At 45.0% G+C, this 9,322-nt stretch overlaps 1 long non-coding RNA gene across 12 annotated transcripts; it reads left to right on the top strand.

Moving 5' to 3' along the window:
• The first annotated feature begins 1,812 nt into the window (after positions 1–1,812).
• On the top strand, positions 1,813–6,627 carry LOC137839707 (uncharacterized). 12 transcript variants are annotated; one of them, XR_011085817.1, is made up of 4 exons: positions 1,813–2,915; positions 3,356–3,425; positions 3,482–4,106; positions 4,196–6,627. It is a non-coding gene; the product is annotated as an uncharacterized lncRNA (long non-coding RNA). The 12 variants fall into 12 exon arrangements; XR_011085818.1 differs by having other exon boundaries at positions 1,813–3,535; positions 3,631–3,728; positions 3,865–4,106; XR_011085811.1 differs by having other exon boundaries at positions 2,471–3,728; positions 3,865–3,918; positions 4,001–4,106.
• The last annotated feature ends 2,695 nt before the right edge of the window (positions 6,628–9,322 follow it).

Genomic DNA, 9,322 nt, shown 5'->3' with positions numbered 1-9,322 from the left:
CCGCCGCATTCCACCCGCTCGCCGCGGCCAGCGTGCGGAACCGGATGGCGTAGTCTCCGACGGTGTCTTGTCCCTGGTCTATCTGACAGAGTTGGCGAGCCTTGTCTCGGTCAGCGGAAATGGGATCGAACACCGTTCGCAGGGCCTGGATGAAAGCGGGGAGAGAGTGACAGGAGATGGAATCCCTGGCCCATTCCGCGGTGGCCCATGTGCGGGCCCTTCCCGTCAGGTAGGATACCATGTAGGCCACCTTGGAGCGCTCGGTGGGGAATTCTGCTGGGGAACTCTCAAAGTTCATCTCGCATTCTGTAATAAAAGCCCGGCTAAGGCCGGGTTCTCCGGAGTAGCGCTCTGGAGGAGCCAGTCTGGCACTGCCAGTCATGGGACCTCTTGCAAGGGAAGGAACGGGGGAAGCGACGGGTGTACTGGAGGTCGCTGCTGGTCCCGCGTTCAAGAGCGAGAGCACTTCCTGCATTTGCTGACCCAGCTTTGCTACTTGGGTGGCGACCGCTCCTCTGAAATTTTCTTGATTCCTAGCGAGTCCTCGGATCTCTTCTCCCAAGTCGCCCACCTCCCTCTGGTGCTGGGCGAGCAGTGAGGCATGGGAGCGCACTGTGGCGCACAGGTGCTCCGACTCTGCCGAGTCCATGTCTGGCCAGTGTGTACTGTCAGGCAGGGGACAAGGCGAAGGACTCGGATGCAGAGTCGTATCTATCTGGGATTTATTCCAGCAAGCACTCAGAGCGAAAGTACAAAACAAAGCGCCTCTTGCGAGGGAAAACACGGGGCAAAAAGTACAAACAAAAGGCGTCGCACTGTGGCGAGTCAAAAGGCTAAAAGTACAAATCAAAACGCCTCTTTCGAGGGAAAACGTGTAGCAAAAAGTACCAACAAAAGGAGTCGCACTGGAACGAGACAAAAAGGCGCTGGAGACCCAGGCACAACCAAAAGCGTCGCTCGGCGGCGAGACAAAAAGGAGAGTTCTTTCAGAGAGTTCGGACATCAAGGAATCGCTGGTGGTCGGGACGAGGCTAGACACACTGGCACAAGACAAGGGGAAGACACGGACTAAATACACACAAACGGGCGGGGACACAGGTGATGACAATTAGTCTCGATTACGCGGGTGCACACAATCGGGATCAGGGAAGACAAGACAACCAACACCGAGGAAGGAAACACGAACTGAAACGGAAGGAATGACAAAATAAAACCGGAAGTAAAGTTACGACAATTGACGAGACAAAAAACTGAAAAAATAAACGCGACCGCATGACAGTTGGGTGCGCATAGTAAAAAGTGCTCTTGGCAGCTAGGGAGTGCCGCGTTGACCACTGCGCATGAAGAAATAACCACGTGCAACGTTTGTTTTAGGTTTTAGGTGCATTTTTAATTTTATTGCTTAAATCGCATTTTCTCGACGAGCTGAGCACGTTTTCTGAAACGTGCTCCTCCCGTCACTCTGGTTGGGTGCGCATAGTAAAAAGTGCTCTTGGCAGCTAGAGAGTGCCGCGTTGAATGCTGCGCATGAAGAAATAACCATCTGCAACGTTTGGTTTAGGTTTTGGGTACATTTTTAATTTTATTGTTTAAATCGCATTTTCTCGACGAGCTGAGCACGTTTTCTGAAATGTGCTCCTCCCGTCACTCTGGTTGGGTGCGCATAGTAAAAAGTGCTCTTGGCAGCTAGAGAGTGCCGCGTTGACCACTGCGCATGAAGAAATGACCATCTGCAACGTTTGGTTTAGGTTTTAGGTGCATTTTTAATTTTATTGCTTAAATCGCATTTTGTCGACGAGCTGAGCACGACCTGCGTGAACTTGGCCCCCCCAACCTCGCAAAATTTAAGGAAAATAGTCCGATTCGTTTGTGCTTCGTTTGTGCCGGTTTGTGCAGCAAAAATCATCGTTTGTGCTGCTATGGTTTTTTAGTTATGAACGATTATTTTATAGGTCATCCAGAGTTCACCCAGCCCCCCCTTTCCCCCCAAATGGACCCAAAATGGTACCGTTCGTTTGTGCTTCGTTTGTGCTGGTTTGTGCAGCAAAAAGTTTCGTTTGTGCTGCTTCCGTTTCGGAGATATTAGACATTTATTTTTTAGCGATGACGTCATCGAGCCCCCCCTTTTCCTCCAAATGGACCCAAATTGGTACCGTTCGTTTGTGCTTCGTTTGTGCTCGTTTGTGCAGCAAAAAATTTCGTTTGTGCTGCTTTCGTTTCGGAGATATTACACATTTATTTTTTAGCGATGACGTCATCGAGCCCCCCCTTTTTCTCCAAATGGACCCAAATTGGTACCGTTCGTTTGTGCTTCGTTTGTGCTCGTTTGTGCAGCAAAAATCATCGTTTGTGCTGCTATGGTTTTTTAGTTATGAACGATTATTTTATAGGTCATCCAGAGTTCACCCAGCCCCCCCTTTCCCCCTAAATGGACCCAAAATGGTACCGTGCGATTGTGCTTCGTTTGTGCTGGTTTGTGCAGCAAAAATTTTCGTTTGTGCTGCTTTCGTTTCGGAGATTTTACACATTTATTTTTTAGCGATGACGTCATCGAGCCCCCCCTTTTTCTCCAAATGGACCCAAATTGGTACCGTTCGTTTGTGCTTCGTTTGTGCTGGTTTGTGCAGCAAAAACTTTCGTTTGTGCTGCCTCCGTTTCGTAGATATTACACATTTATTTAATAGCGATGACATCACGTAGCTCCGCCCCCGTATTTACTTCCAAATGGACCCAAAATAAAATAGTGCCGTTCGTTTGGGCTTCGTTTGTGCTGGTTTGTGCTGCAAAAAGTTTCGTTTGTGCTGCTTCCGTTTCGGATATATTAGGCATTTAATTTCTAGCGATGACGTAACCGTATTTCGTCGCGAATTTCAAGCTCCTGGACTGGAATGCTCCTGATGTAGGACGAATACAAGGTAAATATGTTCTTCGTTTTTTTTTCTTCTTTTTATCTTGCAGAAAACTTTCACTGCGGGAAACGGCTTTTGGTACGAGGATATTTCTGTTCTTATTTTTTTTATTGTGCTTATCGATTAATTCCCTTGTTATCATTACGCCTATATGATCATTATTTTCAATTAAATCTGACGTGTAAAAGGTTCACTGCAACCTAAATACCTGGTGAGTCTATGTTTGTTCCAAAACATTGATTAATGCAACAATTAATACATGTATGTGAAGTTGATGACAGCCAGAAAAAGAAACTTGAAAACGTGAAAAAATAACTTTCTTTGTCAAAGGGAACATCATCAACATTTTTTACAACAATTCAAACAATGTATCACTGCAATGTGTAGAACACAGCATGCGGGAAGATTTTAGTGTTTACTGATGCTGCTTTTACTCCACTTCCCAGGTCATTATAGATCTCCCAGGCATATGCAGTCCTCCTGCAGTATGCCACATAATGGCCAAGAGAATCCTGGGTCAGTCCTGGTTCAAAGCCAATGACAGCTCTTAAAGTAAATGTCTTCTCTTTTAGCTCCAGACTGGAGGGAAATTCAAGCAAGGCAACTTCCTTGCAACTGCTACCAAGGTCAATCCACACAAACTCTCCCAGATTGTAGCTGTGAGTGACATTACCTGAACACAGAGCCTTGCCTGTACTGTCGTCCTGTGTTTCGAATGAAGACGGACACTGGGAAGGGTTTTCTATTGGCCTGAGGCAGAGAGAGTCAGGAAGACTGAGTCCCTCTTCAGCAGCAGTCTGAAGAGAAGCCATGCCACAGGTCTGCAGGACAGCAATGTTTACACAAACAACTGAAACTTGCCTCGTTACTTGTTGGCTTAAACTGCAGTACTGTGAGGAGCATTGTTTTATCAAATGAACACTTGGGATATTCCTCATTGCGCTCTCAATTACAGTGGAGATGTGGCATTGTGCATCAATTTGGAGAGCACCAGAGGTCAGGAGGACAGGTTTGAATATTTGCCCCAGCAGTTCTGCCCTCTGTGAGTATACCTGTTGGTTCACACCCTGTGTTGTGATGGTTTTCACCAGGTGGAGGAATTGGTTCCCATGTTCATAGTTCAGAACAGTCTTTTCAAATGAAAAACTTTCACAGAAAGAACAGCATAAGCATTGCAAGACAGAATCAAATGCACAGGTATTGAGCACAAACACTTTTGATGTGCGAAGTTAACAGGCTGTTGATGATTCCCGTTTTTCAACAATGGTACCTTGACTTTTTTCCAGCCCACTCGTGTATCAATATGCAGCCATTCAGGACAAGGAGAAAGATATGACGTGATCTTTCTTTTCTTCGGTGGGACCGCTAAACCTCTCCAGTTTTCAACTGCACTGTCAGTAGATGCATCTGGCTCCGCTTCAGGATGAGATTTTTTTTCCCTTTTGTTTACTACTTCAGTTTGAGAAGTACTGCAGACGTTGTCAGGCTCTTTGACAGTCGTGGCATCACACTCATCCTTTTCACTTTTTTGTTTTGCAAAGCAAATCCGCATGTTTCCTTCAATGAAGGAAAGATGACGAGCAACAAACCGGTCCACACGAATGGGTAGGCTTTCATGCTTGAAAAGGCCTTTTTTTATGTTTTTGAACTCTGCTTCAACAACTGCGGAACTTGCAGTGATGCTGGTGCTTTTGAAGAGAGGGACCATTATTGCTGTCCAGAGTGGCAAGTAACTTCCAAGTCTTGTTATTTGGGGTATAATCTCAGGGAGGAAGTGGATGTTGTCTCTATCCCCATCAGCCATGGCAAGTGACCTGCTCTCCTCACATATTTCTGTCACCCACTGTCGGACATTAGTCTGGATGTGTTGGTTTAATGCATCACCTGGTTCTTGTCCCTCATCTTCCTCATCTGAAATGGGGACAAATTCCTCCGCGATTTGCGCTCTCAAGTATTTCTTGCACTTTTCTGATGGGATAGGGGCTCCAGAACTGTCATTACCCTCTGTCTCACTCAGTGCCACAATGGTGATAGCACGGAGAAGTTCTTTTGCATGTTGCAAACATTGTGACTTAAGAAGCTGTGCTATTGATCTGACAAAGAAATCCTTAACACGAGGTCTTTTGTTTTTCAGGCAGTCCCATCGGCAGATCATCTTAATACAGTGTGCTACATCTACCCTGACAAAACATGGGGGTAGCTGTCCAGGCTGATTCCCATGTGAAATGTTAAAGCACTCATTGATGTAGCTCTTCAAATCAGGATGAGGGGTAAAAGCTTTGACTAGAGCTCCAAGAATCGCCAGCGAAAAGTCACTTACTGCTTCTTTAGGAGCAGATGCACCTGCATGGATCCATTCCTTCAGCCACTGTGTGATAGCATTAATATCATGCTTCTCTGACAACATCTGCACGACTGGGACACTGGAGCTGGTATGCCCTGTCATAACACCCTGATACAGGAAGATATGGCCAGACATGCCATTCGGCCTCATCAGTTTTTTAACTATTGAGCCCGTTGCATGAACACATAATATTGGGTGGGATTTCTTTAAGCTCTTGTACATATGCATTTGTGTTTGACTCCAATAGTGACAGAAAAACTTGTCAAGTCCAATGTCTTTGATGCTGTCACTGTGAGGTGCACTGTATTTCAACATCTGCAATGATAAAATTGGATTTTTGTCACCTAATGGCAAATCATTTTTCTCTTGCTTTGCCTTGCGCAGGGTGGCTAAATTTGGCTGGTGGCTTGGCTCAGGGTCTCCGAAGGTCATCAGTTTATTTGCCTGTGATGCTCGCCATACATGTGGTTCCAACCTGCTCTCACAAATTCCTTGGCTACCTGGACACGCAACTGTCCAGATAGAAACCGTTTTGAGCTACCAGTGTGCAGAGAGTCATCACTGTTCTTAATGAAACAGTTCAATATTATTGGACTGTTCATTTCTGGCTCTTCGCCACAGTTAATGTTGAGAAGGCCATGACACTCCTTGCAGTATCCTCTGATTTCGATATAATTATTTGAGACCAATGGATAGACCTTGGCTCTTTTAAAAACAAATGTGCAAGGAATTTGGACTGTTTTCCAGATTTGTTCATTTATCATGTGGGTCCAGATGCCAGGCTTCAAAATTCTATATTCTCTTTTTTGGGTTCGACGGTTCTTATCTTTGTATTCAGCCTTTTCCGGAATGAATTCCATCCACTTGTCAAAAGGAATATGAAGCTGAAATGACCGTTCAGGGCCTCATTCCGAGCTTGCTTCACTGCTAGTTTCAGGATCAGTTTCATCATGACTGAATCCCAGAGCTGACCAGATATTGTGTCTGTTTGTTTTAACAAAGGTGTACAGAGCCTTTGCAGACATCTTCCTTTCCAACTGGTCACTCAGATCTCTCCACACAGTAGCACTTGGAGTGGCTACCTTACCATTTTCAAGTATGGCCTCTTTTGAGGAGCAGAGAACTGCAACAATTAAATCATTGTCCACTGATGGTTGTTTGGGCATCTAGTTGAAGGACAAATATAATCAGTTGTGTATTTGTCGCTCGAAAAAGTTGCGCGTCTTTGTTTTTCGCCACCCTGTTGCGATATGTCTTACCGGACTGCAGAGGTCACTTTGCATGGTAATTAGTTGGATAATACATGTGTAAGAATTGAAGAGTTATGATGTCAAGTGAAAATTTGTTAGAATAAAATACATGACACGGGGTTAATGAAGATGTATGATTATAATCATGCAAACAAATTTGTTTTGCGGCACAATCAATTGGTACCATTTTGGGTTCATTTGGAGGTTACGTCATCGCTAGAAATTAAATGCCTAATATATCCGAAACGGAAGCAGCACAAACGAAACTTTTTGCAGCACAAACCAGCACAAACGAAGCCCAAACGAACGGCACTATTTTATTTTGGGTCCATTTGGAAGTAAATACGGGGGCGGAGCTACGTGATGTCATCGCTATTAAATAAATGTGTAATATCTACGAAACGGAGGCAGCACAAACGAAAGTTTTTGCTGCACAAACCAGCACAAACGAAGCACAAATGAACGGTACCAATTTGGGTCCATTTGGTGAAAAAGGGGGGGCTCGATGACGTCATCGCTAAAAAATAAATGTGTAATATCTCCGAAACGAAAGCAGCACAAACGAAAATTTTTGCTGCACAAACCAGCACAAACGAAGCACAAACGCACGGTACCATTTTGGGTCCATTTGGGGGGAAAGGGGGGGCTGGGTGAACTCTGGATGACCTATAAAATAATCGTTCATAACTAAAAAACCATAGCAGCACAAACGATGATTTTTGCTGCACAAACGAGCACAAACGAAGCACAAACGAACGGTACCAATTTGGGTCCATTTGGAGAAAAAGGGGCGGCTCGATGACGTCATCGCTAAAAAAATAAATGTGTAATATCTCCGAAACGAAAGCAGCACAAACGAAAATTTTTGCTGCACAAACGAGCACAAACGAACGGTACCAATTTGGGTCCATTTGGAGGAAAAGGGGGGGCTCGATGACGTCATCGCTAAAAAATAAATGTCTAATATCTCCGAAACGGAAGCAGCACAAACGAAACTTTTTGCTGCACAAACCAGCACAAACGAAGCACAAACGAACGGTACCATTTTGGGTCCATTTGGGGGGAAAGGGGGGGCTGGGTGAACTCTGGATGACCTATAAAATAATCGTTTATAACTAAAAAACCATAGCAGCACAAACGATGATTTTTGCTGCACAAACCGGCACAAACGAAGCACAAACGAATCGGACTATTTTCCTTAAATTTTGCGAGGTTGGGGGGGCCAAGTTCACGCAGGTGCTGAGCACGTTTTCTGAAATGTGCTCCTCCCATCACTCTGGTTGGGTGCGCATAGTAAAAAGTGCTCTTGGCAGCTAGAGAGTGCCGCGTTGACCACTGCCCATGAAGAAATAACCACCTGCAACGTTTGGTTTAGGTTTTAGGTGCATTTTTAATTTTATTGCTTAAATCGCATTTTCTCGACGAGCTGAGCACGTTTTCTGAAATGTGCTCCTCCCGTCACTCTGGTTGGGTGCGCATAGTAAAAAGTGCTCTTGGCAGCTAGAGAGTGCCGCGTTGGCCACTGCGCATGAAGAAATAACCACCTGCAACGTTTAGTTTAGGTTTTAGGTGCATTTTTAATTTTATTGCTTAAATCGCATTTTCTCGACGAGCTGAGCACGTTTTCTGAAATGTGCTCCTCCCGTCACTCTGGTTGGGTGCGCATAGTAAAAAGTGCCCTTGGCAGCTAGAGAGTGCCGCGTTGACCACTGCACATGAAGAAATAACCACCTGCAACGTTTGGTTTAGGTTTTAGGTGCATTTTTAATTTTATTGCTTAAATCGCATTTTCTCGACGAGCTGAGCACGTTTTCTGAAATGTGCTCCTCCCGTCACTCTTGTTGGGTGCGCATAGTAAAAAGTGTTCTTTGCAGCTAGAGAGTGCCGCGTTGACCACTGCGCAAGAAGAAATAACCACCTGCAACGTTTGGTTTAGGTTTTAGGTGCATTTTTAATTTTATTGCTTAAATCGCATTTTCTCGACGAGCTGAGCACGTTTTCTGAAATGTGCTCCTCCCGTCACTCTGGTTGGGTGCGCATAGTAAAAAGTGCTCTTGGCAGCTAGGGAGTGCCGCGTTGACCACTGCGCATGAAGAAATAACCACGTGCAACGTTTGTTTTAGGTTTTAGGTGCATTTTTAATTTTATTGCTTAAATCGCATTTTCTCGACGAGCTGAGCACGTTTTCTGAAATGTGCTCCTCCCGTCACTCTGGTTGGGTGCGCATAGTAAAAAGTGCTCTTGGCAGCTAGAGAGTGCCGCGTTGGCCACTGCGCATGAAGAAATAACCACCTGCAACGTTTAGTTTAGGTTTTGGGTGCATTTTTAATTTTATTGCTTAAATCGCATTTTCTCGACGAGCTGAGCACATTTTCTGAAATGTGCTCCTCCTGTCACTCTGGTTGGGTGCGCATAGTAAAAAGTGCTCTTGGCAGCTAGAGAGTGCCGCGTTGACTACTGCGCATGAAGAAATTACCATATGCAACGTTTGGTTTAGGTTTTAGGTGCATTTTTAATTTTATTGCTTTAATCGCATTTTCTCGACGAGCTGAGCACGTTTTCTGAAATGTGCTCCTCCCGTCACTCTGGTTGGGTGCGCATAGTAAAAAGTGCTTTTGGCAGCTAGAGAGTGCCGCGTTGACCACTGCGCATTAAGAAATAACCACCTGCAACGTTTGGTTTAGGTTTTGGGTGCATTTTTAATTTTATTGCTTAAATCGCATTTTCTGGACGAGCTGAGCACGTTTTCTGAAATGTGCTCCTCCCGTCACTCTGGTTGGGTGCGCATAGTAAAAAGTGCTCTTGGCAGCTAGAGAGTG

Source organism: Syngnathus scovelli, chromosome 19, assembly GCF_024217435.2.
Source record: "Syngnathus scovelli strain Florida chromosome 19, RoL_Ssco_1.2, whole genome shotgun sequence".
Lineage (NCBI taxonomy): Eukaryota > Metazoa > Chordata > Actinopteri > Syngnathiformes > Syngnathidae > Syngnathus > Syngnathus scovelli.
The sequence above is the reverse complement of the archived record's forward strand: the minus strand, read 5'-3'. Positions and strand labels throughout refer to the sequence as shown.